This window comes from Pagrus pagrus (assembly GCF_965226575.1).
Source record: "Pagrus pagrus genome assembly, chromosome: 4".
NCBI lineage: Eukaryota > Metazoa > Chordata > Actinopteri > Spariformes > Sparidae > Pagrus > Pagrus pagrus.
The window spans coordinates 23,715,615-23,736,865 of record NC_140188.1 but is presented as its reverse complement, the minus strand read 5'-3'; the positions used below and the strand labels follow the sequence as shown (position 1 = coordinate 23,736,865).

Sequence of the window (21,251 nt, the reverse complement as noted above, 5' to 3'; positions counted from 1 at the left end):
GGAAACGTGAAATTTTGAGTTTCTCATGTGTAATTACATGCCTCAACAGTTTCCATGGAAATGTATGTTTAAGGCTAGGGCTCGGCAACATACTGTATATTTTGTACATCATTATATCGTGATATGTCATAAGTGTTGTTTTTCCTGGTTTTAAAGGTGTAAAGTGATGTAATTTTCTGAACTTACCGGACTGTTCTACTTGTTCTAATACTCGCATTTACCCACTTAGTTTTCATGTTAATCTTTTGTGAAAGTACCAATAGTCATTCCTACAATATTGTACAATATACAATATATAATAATGTTGATGTAAACGTATTTGGTCAAAAAAATGTTTTTTTTATTTGTCGCCCAGTCCTGGTATTTATGAAGTGCTTTTGAGGAGTTTTCAAAACATTGAGCTCAGGCTTAGGGAGAGAATACATGTAACTGGATTATGTAATTATGATACCCAAAAAAAAGGAACTGTATTCTGGTAAAGTCACAGAACAAATAGGTAATTAGATTAAAGATACAGTCAGTAAAAAAGGGGATTACTAAGAGGATTACAATTTCAAAACAAAGAATGACATAGTCTGTAACCATGCACATGCCCACACATGACAACGCTTCACGAGTCTCACACATCCCTCTGGTCTTGAGTGAAACCAACTCCACAAGTGTGTATTCTTACAGAAGACACTCTCATTGTTAAGATTAAATAAGTCATCTCATTGATTTTCATTTTCTATTGTCTTTATTTGCATATGTATGGTATATTATTTGATAGGTAATTAGTAACTGTATCAGTAATGTAACCCTTCCAACCCTGATCTAGATATACTGCGTATTGGGACTTAACAATAAAAATATTGCAGTATTATTATAAAGCCATATCTCCCAGCTCTTATTCAGGCCATGCAGGAGGTTGTCATACTGTAGACAAAAACTGAAACACCCTAATAACTATCCAGCTGAAGTCATGGGTGTTGTCCTATAAGACACACCCTTTGAAGGCAAAAAACAAAATCTCATCAATTTCCTGTCTGTCAAGCAGCATGTAACCATACCTCATCCCAGTCCTCAGAGGAACAGACACCCACAGTGATTATCTGTCCTGACAGCTGTCCAGATGTAAACAGAAATCCCGTCACCGAGACACTGAGAATGACCCAGTGGCTGTTATAGTATGGCAGCGTCTCCTCCCAGCTGCCATCCTGCTCATAACCTTTCTTCAATGCCCCTCATTGTATTAAGAAGAGGAGGCCCATTCTTACTCACAATCTCTCGTGCTCTCTGTTTCTCCAGGGGCCAGCCCTGAGGACGTGAAACTGCTGGGAGTGTTTGGGTGTCACCGGCGACACGGGCTTCAACCACCTTCGATTGCACACATCTCTACTCTCCAGACGGCGCCAATTAAGAGTTGTGGCAGCATCTGACGGCACCGACGCGAGGAGGAAAGGAGTACACTGGAGGAGGGGCCTGCGCTTGCAGACGGGCAGAGGACTGCTTGTGAGTATCCTATTGTTCTCATTGTTGTGGGGGAACATATTTCCATACAACAAAACCAGCACGATGCTGCCCATCCCCCTGCAGTTCATATTTGTATAGTGCAGCAAATAAGAAGTCCATCAGCAGAAAGTATTTCACGCCAGAATAAATGCAAGCTATTGATTCCTTTGTTAGGAGCAGTGTATTTCCATCCAGAGATGTTTTTCCAAATATATGAGCATTGTAACTGTCTGAGGCGCAGACAGCCAGGCTAACCTAGACAATCTTGCTTTGTTCTTTCTTGTCACTGTCACTTAAATGCCACATGAACACACACACACACACACACACAGCCTCCTGATTTATTTCTTGTCTTCTACAAGGGTGCTAATTTTAAAAACCTCTCGGCATCAAAGGAGGCGCAAAAAAGGTGGGAGGAGGATGCAGGTGATGATACCTCCACCAACCATCTCCCATACTCTCTGGCTTACTCTGACATGGCCGTCTGTCTTCCTGCTCTCTGTCTCGCTTCCCGTCCAATACATGTTCAATTTTCACCAGGAAATCCAGTGGAGGAATTAGGTGGACGGCAGAGGTAAAATGATCTGACAGATCCACTTACCTCTGCTGTCTACGATCCCCCTGGCCTCTGATATTATTAGAGGTTGATATATTTGTAGGCATAGCACACGGGTGCATGAGGGGAGAAGGTTGGGAGGTGAGGAGGACAGGGAGGGGGGAGGGAGGTGCGAGAGCTGGAGAGCCGATGCTGCTGATGACACAGCCGAGGAAATAATCTTAAGGTGTGGAGGCAGCAACTGATGAGATGGTGAGATGGGGTGGAGAGAAGGAGTGAGAGAGGTTTGGCTGTTACATCCCTTGTAGGCTCTGTTGCTTTCTTCTCTACCAAAGAAAATATCACGATTTCTTATTGGCAAGAGGAAGATGAATCTAAACCTCATACACTCATATTGCCTTCTGCCCGCTGCAAACAAACACAGCTAAAATAAGACAGGTTAGCACACGGATCTATAGGACTTTTATAAACAACGGTGCTGTGGGATCACACCACGGGTCGATAGCAGCGCTCCACTCTGTACCAAATATTAAACTTCTGTGCCTGATATCTAGGAGGATCTTAACTCTAAAAAGAGATCTCCACTGTTATATGACCCACTGACTTTTTTATTAAGCACCATCATCAAGTCAAAATTGTAAAGTCCAAGATCCAATATCTTGATTGCTGAATAAACGTACGACATGCCTTCAGCCTCAAGTGCACTTTGAATTTGGTGCTAATTAGCAAATATTAGCACGCTAACATCAGATCTCCTCTCCTAAACCTTTGCCTGGTCTGAATACAACATGTGTGCTGTTTTATACTTTCTTTTTTGTTCTTCCAAAAGTCAAACTTGAGTAAAAGTAAAGATAAAAAAGTATCTGAAAAATCTGAAATGTATCAAAAGTACAAGTTAATGTAGATTATACACACATTTACATGCATGTATGTATGTATACTGTATACTATGGGTCGACTGATGATCAGCCTGGCCGATTGTCGGATCAAATATTCAGCATTTTTCCAATAAATGTATTGGAGTAAAAGTACAATATTTACCTCCAACATGTGGTGCGGTAGAAGTATAAAGTAGCAGAAAATGAAAATTACTCAAGTAGAGTACAAGTACCTCAAATTGTACCATACTCTAGCAAATGTACTTAGTTACATTCCATCACTGTAAGTCAGTCAGACAAAAGAGGCAGTAATCAGAGAGGGTGGACAGATTAACAGCATTGCCTTAAAGTGGAATACAATCCAATACAACAGTCCTGCCACAAATCTTTGTTTTGAAGCTTTTAATGTGAAGTTGAAGGTCCAGTCTGTAGCATTCAGTGGCATCTAGCTATGTGGTTGCAGATTGCAACCAGCTGAACACCCCTAATCTTACCCTCCCCTACGCTGGCTGCTCAAAATGCAAAAAAAATGACAAAGGCTCTCTCTAGAGCAAGTTGGTTTGGTCATTCCGGGCTACTGTAGAAACACGGCGGTGCAACATGGCAGACTGTGGGACAGCTCCTACTCCTTTTGTAGATATAAGGTAATGAAAACACAATGATTGATCCCCCTCAATCCTACACACTGGAACTTATTTAAAGAGGTATTGATTCAACTCTGGGGTTGCGTTTGAGGACATAGTTTGTGATATTGTGACACTATGGCGTTACATAAGAATGGTCTTGCATGCAATATTCCCACACAGGCCGTTTTGCTTTCGTCGTCTGCCAGGCAAACTATTTGCTCAAGTGTGGCTTCGACATGCGAGAAACGGCACGATTCCATAACGTCTCCATGATCATAGTATTATTTACAGCCTCTCCACCAAGCTTAGAGCAAATGGCATATGTTATGTAATAATTTAGATAGCACTCCCAACCTCTTTAATTGGTGTGAGCTGAATTAGCACTGACTAATCAACAGAGCAGTATCTCATCATAGATTTATAGACGTCCATGATCGCTGCCAGGGTGAAATTAACTCTTTCTGTCTGCAGGGAAATATTGAAATATGCCTGGCTGAAATGCACTCCCCCTCAAACACACACACACACACAGGCACGCACACACACATACACTGATTCTTATATGCAGATGAGACTTGTCTGTTCCTTCTGGCTGTCTCTGTAGAGCTGTCACACATGCTGCGTCTTGGAGCACCAGGAGACCGGGGTTGACTTGAATTAAACTGAGAGGATGTCCTTTCCAGATCTGCAGAGGGCCACAGAGACACATCCGCCCCCAGAGAGAGCTAGTCAAAAAGACAGAGAGGGGGCGAGGGGGAGAGGGGGATAGAGAGAGAGAGATGGATGGATGGAGGAAGAGTGGAAAAAGGTTGGAGAAGGGGTGGAAAGGAGAAGGAAGTTAATAAAAAAAAAGGAGGCAGAGGTGTAAGAGGAACATAAGATGGGGTGGAGAAAGAGGAGGACACTGGAATAAAAACGAGAGAGGATGAAATGTAGAGCTCACACATACATTATGATTCATCTTTACACGCTGCTTCGGCCAATGCAGGCTAAGAAATGCAACTGAAGTGTAACTACTTCATGTTATCAGATGAGATGAGAATCTAAGATGTACAGTGTTTAATACGGTGACCCTAAATGTGCACAATCAAGTACATGAATTAGGTATTGTGAAATAATCATACTAATGAATACAGGCCTAAATACATGGTGTGATCACGAAGTTGTGAAGCAATCCAATACTCAGCTCAATATCATGAAAATGTACGTCGAACCTTTTATGTCACATGTGACCACAGCAGCAGCCAGTCGCATAGCTGCCCTGTCTGGGTGGTCTGATTGATTTCTGGCAGACAATTGATTGCTGACAGCGGTTGACTCAGGATGTTTGGGTGGCAGGGGAGAGGAAAAAAAGGGCACTAGCTGTATGCAGGGGGGCACCAGCACACATAAAGGGCACTGTGAGGTCACCATAAAGGACACTTTTCCACCTTTTATCTACCATATGGGCATCCAAGAGTGTTTTTTCCAACTTGGTGGTGGGGCAACTGCTTGGAGAATCAATTAATTGTTGTCATTGTCATTTGATGGCTGCAGCTTTTAAGATTTGTATGATATTTTTGATGTTTTAGTGACTAAACAATGAATGCTCATCATAATTCAGAGTTTCTATACCATTCTAAACATGTAGCACTTTTTCAGTGCCTGCTCATATTGTTGTGGGCTTTGTCTAACAGTCCGAAATCCCAGATTCTGGTTATAAACACTATGACCTACAATTATAGATTTGTACAGCACCATCTGCATATAGAAGAGAGAGTGTACTTAATGTGTTAATCTGCCTCGGTCTTTATCACAGCTGCAGCATTCGGACTAATCTCCTAAACAGAGGTACGCTGTACTAAAGAGCTAAGCATATACAGAACAATGCAGTCTATGTTTAGAATGGATTGCAGTAATGTATATCCTGACCTCAGGCTGCACAGCCGATTCAGAATAGGCCATCATTTTCTATATCTCACCTCCAGGCATAGTTATTAACAGTAAGTGCATTTCCCATTCTGTTCTAGCGTCCCGTGTCACCACCTTGCCCTGGATGATAAACACGCTCGAGACCGCGTTTTTTTGTAGAACAAGAAATTGGAACATAAATTATTAAGTGAGAATGCGCCTTCCCTAAAAAAAGCAACCATTGTATTTTCTTCCTAAGCCTGCAAACTAGGCAATTCTTAAACTTGCTGCCTGGATTTCAGCTGGGTGATGGGGCGAGCTCGTTACTTTTAATACAGGGAAGACATTGCTCATCATTGTCACTCCAGAAAATCAACTGTGAGCTTTTTCCGCAGCATTTATTCTGCCCTTTGTTGCACGAGCTCTTTGTTCTGTAATGACACAAACCTGCTATGCAGAAATTCCACAGGCGACGTTTTCTCATTTCAATTTCAGGGCATTAGCTGCTGAATCATTGTCAGATTAATGGTGAAATTCCAAGCATGACGCACAATCATTGTATGTGATTACTTACACTGAGGGGAAAATGAGGAGTTCAAAGATAATAACACACGCATTTGGTGGTTTTAGGAAGTGCGTAAATGCACCAATATTTGCCTGGTTCTTCCACCTACACTCCAATTAGATTTGTCCCCTCGGCAGTTTTGTCTAGCATTAATTCTTACAAGACAAGCTGGCATGCAAATGGCTGACCTAAAAATGTGTGCTGAAAAACTAGCTGCCATGAAAAGGCATTGTGCTGTTTTTGTGCTTTTTAGTTTATCTCATACTCCAAATTGTTTTAAAGCAAGGCAGACCCTTGACCTTGTAATTAAACCACCCACTAATTGCTATTTTCTGAAGAAATCCATGACTTCTTTTTAAAAACATGCAAAACAGAATCTGTGTACCAAATTGTTAGAATGTTAGAGGTTATTCTGAATAATTCACGCTACCGTGAGAACTGCTGAGAGCGCTGTGTGCAACAGCAGCTCGCAACAGCTCTGAACTGGGATGAGAATTATAGAGCGTGTGTGCGAGAACACAGATTTCTCAGACATGGGTAATGTCGTACTGTAAGGTTAGAAGGAGTAAAAAAAAAAAAAAAAGTGTTGTGCATGATGCAATTGTTTGCAATTTCATTGTTATCATGAGAAATGTCTCTTAACGTTTCTCTCTTCAACGCTGAATTATTCAGTGCACAGCAACCTGGTTTTGGAGTGTAAACCATTCACACAGGAGTTGTATGGCACAGTCGCTGCAACGAACACAGAACTGAATGCCAAATCGTGGTGAAAAACAAGTTGTTGTTTTTTCACACGCAACAGTCCAAAATGAGCACTGTGGCTCACTGAAAGTTCAGCATTTGAACAACTCCATTCCCCCTAAACCAACATGACCCGAATAAGTGGTTCGGTCGTCCAGACATTTTGGGATTTTTCCACGAGCCAGCAGGCTGCAGCGCTGTATGGTACCTGCACACAGCGAGCTGCTGCAAGATTAGATAACTAGGACTGCTCTGAGACTCACTGAGGTCCTGGGGAATTGTAAAAGTTGGTGTTGAGATGTCTGTTAAAACCCCACACACATACAGACAACATGCAGCCATACTGAATGTGCGTACGCACAAACACAACCACTTGCACGCGCACACACACACTGGGAGATCCCAAAGGCGATCTCCCAGATCTTAAATCACCCTGAAGCCCATCAGAGCACATCAGTGTGTGAGTGTGTGTCATTAGAAGGCCCTGGGCCAGCCTGAGAGGCACCAGTTAACAGGACAACAGCCCTAACTAAAGTACAACACCCCAGATTTGCTCCATCTCCATTGGGAAGAAAAGAGGGATTTGCCAACATTGTCTTGCCCTGCAGCTATACGGCCCCAACAAACCCCTCTGAGGCAATCTTACTGCTCCCTTTTCTAGGCCAGCGTATGGCCACTATACCGTATGATGTTTAGTGTTTGGGAGAAGAAACAGTGTTTTTTATTCCATATAACGGGAGCTTTGTGCACTGAATTATAGTCTAACACCACCTCTTTAAGTCTCACCAGGTTCGATTGAGGCGAAGAACACTAAAGAACCTGCTAGGTATAAGGCAGATTAATCAATGAACTGAGGGGAGCCGGGATGATAACTTGAAGCACCTTGTCTAATTACCTATTTAAATGAGGCATTGCGTGAAACTGCATTGTGTGAAATGGCCTCCCAATTTCATTTAGAAAGTGATTTTTTGAGGATTATTGAGAAAAAATACATCAGTGTTGCCAGAACGTCGAGTAACTTGTCGATGAAACCCTAACCAACAATCTAAGCTACTTTGTTTGGGTCAGGGAAAGATCGCCTTGGGTTACAAGAAACCAAGGTTGGCTGAAACAACATAACTGTGGCCAGATTCACAAAGAGATTTTAGACTGGCCTATCGTGTTCATGCAAACAAAATTTTGTTTTTAGATTTGTCTCATGCAAGCAAGACAGTTTCACTTACGACTAACAACTCAAGCCTAAAAAGTGAGCCACCCTGAGCTAGCGGATCTAAGAATGTGCAGTTTGTATGCAGATATAATGTGCGTCACACGACATTGTGCAAGTGGAGATTTAGATGTGTGAAGTTCGATAATTTGTTCGATCTAAGCCATAGTGACAGTCAGTCTTTCAGAAACCAGACTCTGGTCTAAACGCTAATGACCCACTGTTGCTTCTCTGGAGAGGAAAGCCAAACTTGGCAGTAGGATTGGTTAATGTCAGTATCACAAGTGAGGGGAGAACGCTTTAAAAATTGACCGTTGAACCTCACGACACAACAAGTAAAGCTTCAAATGTGATCAGGGTTTGTGATGTTAAATCATAGTAACATAGCTGCTAGTTTTGTATTCCAGGCGACAGTAAACGTGCCATCCACTAGGTGTAGTGCCTCTGGGCCAATCAGTACCACCTTGTTTTGATCTGTAATGGTAGTGACCCCCCTGCTGGGACAAATCAGTGTAATTCTGGAAATTTTCCCGAAACCCGCCCCTGAGATGCACCATTATTATCCAGTTTTGTAAAATTCATATTCCAGTGTCTGCACATTGTGTGTGGATGCACACAAGCAAAGAAAGCAAACAAACAAATGAATACACGAAGATTACCAGTTGTTCTCTGATTTTATCATAGAACACGATCAAAGCAGCGAGGGTGATAATGAACGGCGCATTTGAATGTTCTGAGCTCGCCGACCATGACAAAACAAACTGACACACTCATTCGGTTCGTGAAGTTGTTAAGATACGCAGACAAACACGCTCGCAGAGAATTGAAGCAAGACGCAGAAGGAAGCAGTATGAAGCTGCTTCCTTGTGTTCGGATGAACATCTGAACGCGGGGATGTGTTGTGTATGAGTGTGCCTCGAGGCCTCAGGCCTGCCCCAACTCATAGCTGTGTAAAAATCTATGTGTCCTCTGAATTGAACTGAGAGGCTAATCAATAGCAAGCCGGTGAAAATCCTCGCTGGCGCTCAACCAGACGTTATTCCATAATGCAACAGCATTAGAGAGAGAAGGGGTCATTTCTCTGCCCACTGGCATCTCTGAATGCTCAAGACAGATTGAGCATGAGAAAGGCAAGGAGTGCACGTCTTACTTAAAATCACATTAAAGATCTGTTCTGCAAATTTTCAAAAGAGGATAATGATGTCGCCTGGAAGTTGGCTTTGTTCCTCAAAGGATTTATCAAATTTGAGATATTTGTTTTGAAATTTGAATAAGAAATCTTACCTTTCTTCTCATTTAAAACAATAAAAAAGCCACGGTTTTCAGTGGTCTGTGTAAAGTAATTGGCTGAATGATCACACTGACAACTGTGAATCAAACCACTCTGAAACATATGAAAATACAAGCAAACGCTGTCAAATACACACACATGTTAATACACATTGAAGTAGAAAATCTTCTAAACACTGCCAAGGCTATGATGAGGCACATAATTCCAGTAAACATTTGACATTATTACATGATTGCAGCTAGATGAATGGTTGCGTTAAGCCAATGACCTTTCCTCTCGCTTAATGTTTACACTCCATCCGTCCATCCATCTGGAAATCCTTGTGCTGCGTGAAAGGTCAGAAGGCCAGAGGGGTCAGTCAAACTCCCCAGACACACTCATCAAACTCGTGATGACATGTCACATCCGAGGGGCCATAAAAATATGTCAGTCTCATTCGTTACCAAACAAGAAATCTGCTTATGATCACCATTTCAGCACAGTGGAAGTGATGAATGTTTTGTGAAGGAACAAGGCCTCACTAAAGGCTGAAAATATGATAATTATGATCATCTGCAGGCGGATTGAGATTCAAATGTAGTATGCGTGCCTTGGCATCTGATGTGAAGCTGGTGACCATAAAAAACATATTATTGTGCTTTAAAATGGACAGATTTTGGACAATTCACTGTGCAATGATACAGGTCTTTAAAATGGAGGACAAAATAGCCTTTGATTTGTGCAATCAGCAGACTTTAAGCAGCACAAAGAGGCACAGGTTAGGAACAGAGTGACTGAATGCAGCTCTGATAACACCAGATTGTAGCTCAGTCCCATTCATAACCTCCACTATAACTTTGTTATCCAACCCCTCCCTTCCTGTGGACTTTACAGCTGGATGGTCTAATTGGAGCCATTTCCACGTATAATGTGGCAGCCCCAAGGGGACTCATTATAGATACTGGGCCGACCCACGTTAGCTATACTTCAGCCACCCCCTCTCCAGGGTCCTGTGGTTCAGTCCAGTGACAGATACAGTAGGGTTTCCTTCAGCCTACGGGCTATTGATCACCCCGAGGAGAGAGGAAAGTCATGCTGGCTTTGGTGTGTGACTGTATTACCGTGTATGTGTGTGTGTATTTGTCCCTATGGGCACTGCGGAAATGACTCACCTCTCGTGCGTCAACACTAAACTAAAGGGAACATCAAATGGCCGTCGTAGCTGGCTATGAAATACAACAGTATAGGACGTATGGGCAAGACATGCTTCAAATACTGTAAAATTGGAAAATGTTCCTGCTAACTTTAGTAGATAAGAAGAGTGATACTAATCTCATGTCTGTCTCGCAAGAATACAAGGCGACAGCAAGCAGCCAATTAGCTTAGCTTAGCACAAGCACAGGAAATTGGGAAACAGCTTGTCTGGCTCTCTCTGAAGGGAAAAAAATCTCCTCGAAAGCTCACTAATTAATGAATATCGCCTCTGTTTTTGTATCAGTACAAATTCAAAGAGTAAAAAATGACAAGTTGCGGTTTTACAGGGGATATGTACACAACTATGTATTGGCCAGGCACGACAACTTCCTGGAATCTCTCCTGGCTGTCTGGCATCCTCTTGACAAGACGATAAAAATCTCCAAGAAGCAGCTTTGCATGGCCAAGAAATAGAGCAGCAGATAACCTCTGTAAAAGTACAGCTTGTCAAACTTAATTCTAGTACAAAGTAAATAAACAGCATGTTGATTAGAGCGTTTTAGAAGTACTGTTCAGAGGATATTGTCATCTTTTGACCCCCTGTTCCAGTCTAAGATAAGCTAGCTGACTGATGGCAGATGCTTAATATTGACTTGAGAGTGATATCAAGCAAATTTCACAACAAATATTTCTTGAACAGCAGCATTCTGAGCGTGTTAGCTTCTGCTGTTAGCATTTAGCTCATGTGTAGCCTCTTGTTGGACAAGAAAATGTCTGGTAATGAAGGTGTTTATGTTACATCTGGGATTTTTTGGAGGCGTATTTGAAGTCCTGTCCCTCATTATTATAATCACTACGACACAGTAAAGTATATGTCCTCACGGATGCTTGCTCAGCATCCACGTAGCTGAAAAACGCCATGAGGATTTGGTGACGGCGCTGCCTGCAAAGACGTGCCGTCAGTCACCGCCGGGCTCTTTATCTCAGCAAAGTCATTGCTCCGTTGAGTCAGTGACACCTCTGTAATGTAGCATCAGCAGACACACAGTCGCTGTGTCAACACTGTTCTGTTGGTGTCATCTTTCTGTGCCCCCGGGTGCTCTTTGAATGCGGCTGTGCATAGCTGCATACAAGCACAGTAGAAGGACAAATAATAATAGTAAGTGATAAGCAATGGCTCCAAAGGCCAGCAAAGAGCAGATTATGATGGCTCAGGTTGAAATGTCAAAGGCGCCTTGTTTTTATGTTCAGCTGGAAGCTGTGCTGACTTGCTACTTCATTAGGCCTGCATTCAACATCATCACTTATCTGACATTTTACCAGAGATCTTTAAATGTCAGTGCCTTTATTCAAGAAAGTGTGTGAAAATTGTGCGTACTGTGTGTGCTAAACTGTTTTAATATAGAATTTGAAATAATAAAGCCAATTTACTAGCACCACAAGACGTGTACAGTACAATGGGATATGATTGCATTATTAAAGGGTAACTCCCTCATATGTGGATAAAGTAGTCTAAAGCCTTTTGTAGCTTAAGAGGAAGCTGCATGTAATCTGATAAATTGCCTCCTGTGAAGTCACTTAGTGGATAAGTTGCATTGTGGGTGAAGTAGGTTTTGAAAAATCAGTCCACTGTTGGACCCATTATGGACAGTTTATAAACAGGTGATCCAAATTGATTCAGCAGAACTAGAGATGCATGAATCCCCCTTTTCAAAACCTTTAACCTTTAACCTGACAATTTATCAGATTACGTGCAGCTTCCTTTGGAGCCACAAAGGGCTTTATACTGCTTTTTTCAAATGTGCAGTAGTACTCCCCAAGACATGTAAACACTCTTAAATGTGAAAAATTGATGGCGGTGCCCTTTAAGGTCAGGTGGTTTCCTTTTGGGAACCAGCATGAAACAGATGGCTGACATGTAAGCAAACATAATTCTGAGTTGCTATTGCATGTCTATTTTATTCACTGTGTTTGGACCACAGCCCTTAATGTGTCAACACGTGAGTGCAAGTAAATCGTCTGTGACACGTAAGGTAATGAGCTTTTAGGATATCATTGTGTCCATGAAATACTCCGCATGAGGCATTAGCGAATGGAATGACTCACACATGCAGTAAGCATGGGAAATAATAATAATGATGATGTATCCACTAATTTTCAAAGCTATTAAATGAGTGTCTCCACCACAAATTAGCTGTCTCCTGGGGGCTGTGTTTCACTGGCAGGTTCAAAGCTAATGACAGCATGTCATACAGGGACATCGCATATACCAACACTCTGACTAATTATGTAATTAAGAAAACACCAGAGATGGACGTGAGCAAACTGGCAGCTGCGTTGAGTCCATAATTGTTGTGTGCCAGGTTCATCTGCCTCTACATCAGACATATCCTCGTAACCTCTACTTATCCTGGGGAAGGTTTTGCTGAGCACGCACGGTGTCCTCCAGAGCAACCCTGATTCAGATTCACACATGCAGCCACACTACGCGTCCACACACACTCGATGGTCACGGAGCTCCTCTTCATTTTCCCCACTGGCTTGTCTCTCCTTCCTGAGGCGACTGGTGTCCCCATATGTCATTTTTCATACCATCAGTCTTTTAAATCTCAGCTTTCCATTTTCATGGCTCATGTGAATCAGGACAAGTCTTAAATATTTATAATTGATAAAATTCAAATGGTTTGGTAATGATTTAAATGAACAAATTCCTTCACATGCCAAATGATCCTGACCAGATCTCAAACATGCAGGGGGTTATTTAACAAGTACTCTCCTGAAGGAAAAGGCTTAACGTCTCTTCATTTTCCCTCTCTATTAAAACCAATTATCTCCCAGCCCAAACAAAACACTCGGCTACACTGTCACTGCATTGGATCAAATCCCATAGGTTTAATTAGGGATGATCAGATTCATAATTATATATATTTTCCCTCCACAAGGGCATATAATTGAGGGACTTCGACGCTGGGCAATTTTTCATGGGAGAAATCCATGGTCTAACCCTCATTAAGGAACTCAGAGCTCAGCAGAGCAGGCGTGTTGAAGTATCGGAGCGAGAAGGTGCAGCAGAGACTCGAACACCTAAACTCCCACTCAGGAAGCAGGCTTTAATTAGCTAATGAATCTCGGAGCTTCCTCTGCCAACCTTTGACCTTTTGCTGAGGCATAATAAGTCTGTTCATAGTGGGAGACGTGTCACATGCGGTTGAAATCAATGCACTGTACGCCGGAACCGGTTTTAATGAGATAAACACTGTGCTGCTCCTTTTATTATTAGGAACTGTTGATGTCTACATTCATGAATCATTCCTGGAGACTCTCCAAAGGGTTGTAATGTATTGATTTACTGTTATTTTCAACAAAAGGCTCCCCATTATGATTGATATTGCCTGTCATGTTGATGGCACACAGAGGATCTAACGGCATTTTCTAATTTACAGTATAATCAAACCTCATAGCAGCAGTGAGAAAACATAAGCCACGGATATGTTATTAATTTCCTGGTTGCCACAGCGCAAATTGCTCATAAAAAACGTAGCTGTGGTGACCAGTCAGTGCCTGTAATGTTAAGTCATTGTTTGCATACAAGTTCACCCTGCAAATTAAATTGTGGTTTTGGCTGCAGCATTAATTCCCATTCATTCATTGTGAGTAAAGCAAGTTTAAAGGAATACATTTGACATTTTATCAATACGCTAATTTATTTACTGATAGAAAGTTAGATAAGTAGATTGAGACCTCTCTCATATCTCTGAATAAATGGTGAAGTTTCATAACTGCATCTTGCACGGCTGTGATATAATCTGTCCACACTAGCTGGTTAGCTTACCTTAGCATTGGCAGCTAGCTCAGCTCTGTCCAGAAGGAACAAAGTCTGTCTACTAGCACCTTTAAAGCTAAGTAACAATTTGTTTGTTCAAAAACAAAAGTGTAAAAATGGCAACTTGCTGTTTTGGGACTATTTTTTGGGTGGGATCAGTTTCTAGTCAGCAAGCCGAGACCTGGTCAGGCACATAACCCTAAGTAAACCTCAAACTTTAAATTTTTTTCCTCCTTTTTTTAAAACATTTTGAATAAACAAGATAAAAACAACATAGACAAGATAAAACCTGTTAATTTGTGTAATTAATGAGCTATTAATTATTAATAAGTTTCCAGTCTTTGTGCCAAGCTAAGGAAAGCTAAGTGGCTGCAGACTGTATCTCCATATTAACCATCCAAAGAGTGGCGTCAGTCTCTGCCAGAAAGCAAAAACGAGTGTTTCCCAAAATCCAGAGACTGTAGGTTAAACTCTCAAAACTCCGGATTTAATGAGTCCAATCTATGTGCATTAGTTAAGTACATCAATGCTGACTATCTTTCACGTTCTCATAATCAGTTACAGATTCTCGCAGCCATAATGAGGAGAAACTGTGAGACAGTGCTGTTACTACTCCCGTCTCTCCCTGTGGTCTCCCCAAAATGACATCTCCCTCGACTTCATTCTGATCAGAGCCGAGCTGTGCTGACCCAACATGGCAGGTCCAGGTCTCAGTGGCAGGCCTTTACAATCCTTGCGGGGCTCCTTCAGTCTGCTCAGCCAGCTGTGAGGCTGAGGCTGCATCGCGCTCCCAGGTCCAGCATTGGAAATGTGCCCTGGGTGAGGCGAACTATAAATTAGTCAGGATAAGTTAAAGGCAGACTCCGCTGGGCTATCCCCAGCATCAGCAGAGAAGAACCTGCCTGAAGGTTGGTGCTCTTAAATCTTTTATCACTGCTGAGGCAGCCCGATCCAGGCATGGACTTGGGCTATCAATCAGGGCCAATGCTCACAGCTAATGAGTTATTCAATTTTTCCTGAAAATAAACCAGCCGTCCTCGTCTAAATCAAGTATGAGAAGCAGCACTCGCCACACTCATTTCTGCATCAAACAGCATTTACAGTGATTGGTCTTTTCTTGTCTCTGCAAATAGGGAAAATCTGCCTGGCAGATTTAAGGTTGACATGTTTTGTATCAGGTTCCGTCTGTTAATCACCTTCAGACAATCCCTGATTACTGCATAAATTATCACCATTGTCAATTCAACTAGCGAGTAATAATTCCAGCACGATTTAAGGTAAAGATGAGAATATTGCACGATCGTAAACAACATAGCTGTCTTTCCTCTCACAGGCACAGTATTCATACAGTAGCTGCCTTCCCTGTGTTGCTATTATTAGCTTGACTCAGTGCAGTTGCTGCTTCATGAGGAGAGGATCAAATTTTGAAGACACTCGCTCTATGGCAGGTGTGAATTGGATTGATGGGACACGTAACACAAAACCAGAAGGCGACCTTCCGCTGAACCCAAACCTAGAATATCAATGGTGGCAATAGCAAGCGCGAGAAATGCAGGCCTGGAAGATCTTCCAATTTTTATTCATTTAAACAGAGGAAAGGCTTCCTCAGCCGTGAATCTCATGAAGGTTCTTGATAGTTTTTTTCATGCCTGTTTGAATTCCAACGACTTTAAACCCCCCTCGTTCACATTTTGAGACGCGAAATAATTGCCGACTCTGCTCGAGATTTCAAATTAACACTGTACAGTGTTTCAGCACTTCCCCCCTCTGCCCGCAAATGGGCTTAATTAGTTTGTGAGAAAAAGATTTCCACTGCTCCGGTGCACCCCGGTCTTTAAAACACAAGACTGTTCTCGAGTACACCAATGTGGCAGCCGCTAATTGTTTCTTCGTCCATTATATTTTACAGTTTCTCTGTCTGAGTGGAAGAGGAACTAATAAATTTATATAAATTAGTGTCAAGTGTATTTGTACACTGATTAAAACACACCCACAAAGAGGAAATATGGAGGACGAGAAAAACTTGAAACAACCGTGAAGATTTTGACATTCATGTCCAAAACTTTGCATAATTCTACATCAATATTTCCCATCAAGCTAAATGTCCCGCCCGAACATTTATTAAACCGTGAAGACGTTATGAGGATTCTGTGCCCTGAAACCCAAAAACCAGGACAAGCGTAGACAGATCACCTGCTGCTGGCTTACTGTATTTCAAAAGTAATTAAGCCCGTTCAATGCATTAGATTCAAAATTCACGTTTAATGACAGCTCTTGGCGAAGCTGTTTTTGGGGCTGTGACAGTAACATCAATAATGATCTATTGCAGCGACTTGTCTTCTAGGGTTCCCCTGACATCTGCTCTGGGCTTTACCGAGTTGGTCTGAGACCAATGAATTCCGAAAACGAAGGCGAACAATTGGACATAGCAGGACACAGTATCTTCAGAGCGCATGCCGACTGGAGAGTACATCAAAATATTGCCACAAAGCGACTAAGGAAAAGATGATGTTATTATTGGTCCTCTGGAAATAGGAGCTGGCCGGGGCCAAGGGAGCTCAGAAGTCGCAGGCAGACTCGATTACAAACTTGGAAACTTGCCCCCGCTTCATCTTTGAAGACTCAGCTTTACAAATCTGAGTGAGAGAGAGAGAATGTGTGAGGCTGCCAGTGCTGATCTGATGGCTCTGATATATATTTGTCAGTTTCAGGGACTGAATAATAAATAATCAGAGTACTGACAGTGCCTATTAAAGTATGTTTATAACCCAGCGAACAGCAGCGCATTTCAATATAATTCAACTTTTTTTGTTAAGACAAAATAACATCCACCATGGAAGACCATGAGATGTAGTTGAAAGCCTCAGAAAACAGCTAATAAGTGCACCTTAATATTACAAATGACAGTATTTTAACAAGAATATCACTCAGTAACATCACAAAGGTTGGGTTAGTTAAACAAAGCCTTTCATAATTAGTCTTAGCAGGATAATAATAATAAAGTCCATCCTCACATTGTATGACATGGAATAAAATTGTCTTCCTGTACCGCAGAGAAGTGACTCGGAGCCTTTTTTGCTGCAGTTGCTGCCTGATGAATCTTCATGAGGTTTAAAGTTAAAGAATAAAAGATACTACTCTCCAAAAGAAATGACGCCAGATTCAAAGGAGAGTTTAATGAGGCACGCTGTGTCTTCATGTAATAGCTTTGAGGCACTACATGCAGTATAAACCCTACGATGTGATTGCATTCTTTTAAAGCTGATGCTAGTTGAGGCGTGGCATGGCGGTGCGATGGTTAGCGCTCGGGGATTTTATGTGTGAGATTTGATCTCCTAGTGCCTGTGTGGGTTCCCTCCGGGTGTTTCTGCTCCCTCTCACAGTCCAAAGACATGCAGGATAGGTGACCTAATTGGTCCCTCTAAATTGGCTTCTTGTAGGTGTGAATGTGGGTGTGAATGGTATGAAAACCATGAAAGCCCTGTACGGTAACAATATGCTGCTGCAAACGAGCGGATGCTTGTATATTATGCTGTAATCATAAAGTCATAATAATGATTATGAGTGATCATAAAGAGTTGCGTGTAACATGAGGTCTTAAAACCAGCGAGAACATCAGAGATACACAGTTGTCCAGATCTCCTGTCCTTTATATTTCATTCAGTACCTCTCTCAAACACTCGAACCCACGAGACACACTCCGCCCCACCCCCCGCCTCACCTTTTAGGGGTGACGGCGTTAGTTCAACAATCAGAACAGCAATTTTCACAAGTGGCATTGTTGCTGTGATTCTTTATTAATCAGCGGCAGGTGTTCTCGTCACAGCTGGTTAACTTGTGCTGATGTGAAAGGCTGTCAAGCCTCATTGTCTGCCATTGGCTGCCGCAGCCTGTGGTGTGCATTCTTGCCACATCACACAGTTCAGGTGCCACAGACACAAACAGGCCACCTGGGTGCTTGTGTGGTGGAGAGGACTCTTTATCCAGTTTTCTGATGGTGTTAACGATTGACTGCCTGCTGAACAGATTTGGAGGAACAGTTCTGCTTTGTGTGTATGTACAGTACTGTATGTGCATCTATCACACACCTCAATCAGCATTGTGCTCCACAGCTTTGAATCTGTGGACATGATAAACAGTTCTTAGGGCTGTACTTACTAGGTACAACTCGAGTTAAATAACATTACCATGCTAACATGCTTACAATCGCAATGCTAACTTGCGACAATTGCAAAAAACAGGCTAGACCCTCTGACAGCCATGTAAACACTCGCTGTCTGCACCTGATTGGACGAACGCCACTCGTGGGCCATGTGCTCTGGGATTTCCAACCGACCCAACATTTCTCTTATATTAATAAAGGTAGTTCAGATAAATGTGTTCCTAAAGATGTTTTAGGATGGAAATATGCTATGCAGTTGCAGAATCTTTCTTTATTTAAACTTCTCAATGTTAAGTTTGTATAGTTTTTCAGCAACGCGTCACACTGGCTGCCACTGATTTGCATTTAGAAGCTCAGATTTCAACTTTATGCAAATAAAGAGTGGGCAACGCGACGTCTCGAAGCTCTGAAAACAGTTGATCCTGTGGACTCAGTGTTTCATGCTAGCATTTGGAAATTAGCACCAAACACAAAGTACAGCTTGGACATAGATTTGGCAGATATTAGGCTATGAACCTTGGACTAATTACATTTTTGAGCTGAAGATATCACCAGAGTCATTGCAATTCATCCAAAGGGGGGCATGGATGTCTCTACCAAACTGACAAATAACAGCAGTTGTTGGTACGTTTCTAAAAAACCAAAGGTCAACCCTGTGCTAGTGGAAAAGTGGATGGCGTAACTCAGTTGGATTCATCCTCTGGGCACCATAAATGTACAAAATGAAACAGTAATCCGTCTAATTGTTGTTGGGATATGTCAGTCTGTACCAAAGTGGTGGACCAACCCAACCAATATAAGCTTTTCAAACAATAAGCCGCTATCATAACCAAAAATATGAACTTGATAAATAGGGTAATGGTCCAACTCAGCTCAAGTGTGTAATCAGCTCTGTGCAAAAGAAGATATCAGAACTTTTAATGAACACGTTTTATCACAAAACATGGATTTTTAGCTCTGTGTATTCACCACTTAACAACAGTAGTGTGAGTTCCAGCTCCCTTCAGCTGGCAGCACTTGCCACGTCGTTTTGTTTTCCCAAACATTTTACTTTCAAAAATATTTAGCACTCAGACGCTGCAGTGGCCTGTCGGAGGTTCTGAAATTTTGGCAGGTTGTTTCGCTTTGTGTGTTTCCGTCTGTTTAGCTCCATCACAATGTGTAGAAGAGGGGAGTGTTGTGCAGAAATCAGAGCGACAACACTGTCATTGGGAGTTTGCATGCATGACAGTACCTGGCAGCAATTGTAAAGCCTTTCTATCGCTGCTGTTAGTTTTGTTTTTTCGCTACAGCACTTGCTTGTCGCTGTCATACTGTTAAAAACAAATACTGCAGAAGCTGCACTTACCAATGACGACCGTTTCTTTTAGTCGACACAGCTGACGTCAATCCCTCAGTTTGAGAAATTGGACAATGAGTCAGGGCAACCTGAAATAGATTGTGTTGGAATCTTGTGCACATCAAGCACAAACACCCCCTACTGCATTTTCTGAATCACAGGCAATTTGCCTTTTTATACAACAGTGTGCCCCAGTTAACTGGTTCTGGGACTCCTGCTACTCATTCCCTTAAACCTACATATCTGTAGTTTATTTGACTCTCTGTTACAAAGCCCCTGAAATACAGTCTTCAGCCATCCAGTTTTGGAGCTGATGCGGCGTGCAGACATCATTGGCTGAGTGAAGCATAAGCCTCCATAGAAGCAGCGTTCCCTCAGATGTATTTGAATAAGACATGATGCCAGTTTATTTTTGTAACATCCCCCACCCCAGACTGTTGGCAAGCAATGGAGTTGTGACTAAACCTCTTCCAGTTTCCGCATTAGGAATAAAAAGAAAAAAAAAGAAAAACACTGAGTCTGTGTCTGTGCAGTTGAGATTGGAGTCAATGAGGTAAAATGATTTATCAATATACAGTATTAACCGTTTCACACATGGGCAGAAACGCCAGCATTGTAAAGCACGCAGTGTTACATATCACCAGCCCCGGTGGGAGTGATTCCTCTCGTGAATCTGATATGGTGTGCATCCAAATTAGAGTTCATTACTTTATACTGACACACTTTTCCTCGTTTGCATTTTCAGCCCGGGCTCTTTGATGTTAAATAATGAATAGACATCACACAGCCACACTGCTCCTGAAGATTTATGTAGCCAAGTATCTCTGTAAGGCATTTGACTCTTCGGCCCTGTCCAAACCGCTATGTTTAAACCTGGCTGGCTGTCCTTGAATGCCTCACGCGCAGTGGGGGGGGCTGCACATGAAGACACACACAAACAACAAAGAGAGACGCATTCACGATCCCGCTTCTCTTATTCACTGAAATGTCCTTATTTTGCAGGCCCGGTGTTGCCTGTCTGCGTGAGTAGACACGGCGGAGGAAGAGGAAAAGGAAAATGGTCGGCTGAGGCGTCATGGAGGATGTCACCGCTACGTAGCTCGTCCAGTGTGCAGTGTGGTCTCCCCAACTGCGCATCACCAGTGGTGCCATGATCCAGTTCTAACTGTGGGTGAGCATCCGAAGCCTTCTTTCGATTCATATTAATCACACACAAGCGATGAGATTGAATGCAAAGTATGTCACCTCTGCCACTCGGGGTGAGGAAGTAGTGTGGGATCATGGGAGTTGTTGTTTTCATAATTAAACAACCACAGCGACTCAGGCAGAAAGGTTTAAGGAACAAGTAATGTATTAAAGTTTTATTCAAATCATGTTCAGTCACGTTTGTTGACTTCCTTGACTCTCACTCTGACTCTTTCCCAGAAGCCATAGCGACAGGCGATATGAAACACAGCGTTATCTTGAGTGCTATAAAGATTTCTCTTGGTTTGAACATTGTTAGAAATA

General features: G+C 42.3%; 1 protein-coding gene across 4 annotated transcripts in view; it reads left to right on the top strand.

Annotated features, from left to right (window-relative positions):
- The window catches only part of LOC311256747 (galactosylgalactosylxylosylprotein 3-beta-glucuronosyltransferase 1), an 80,547-nt gene that overhangs the window by 40,070 nt on the left and 19,226 nt on the right, over positions 1 to 21,251 (top strand). For 3 of the 4 annotated variants that reach the window (XM_084352035.1, XM_084352037.1, XM_084352038.1), the window contains exons 2-3: positions 1,288 to 1,491; positions 20,745 to 20,913. The gene's annotated coding sequence lies outside the window, so the exon portion shown is untranslated. The remainder of the gene's footprint in view (positions 1 to 1,287; positions 1,492 to 20,744; positions 20,914 to 21,251) is intronic. The other variant, XM_084352036.1, reaches the window with a different exon arrangement.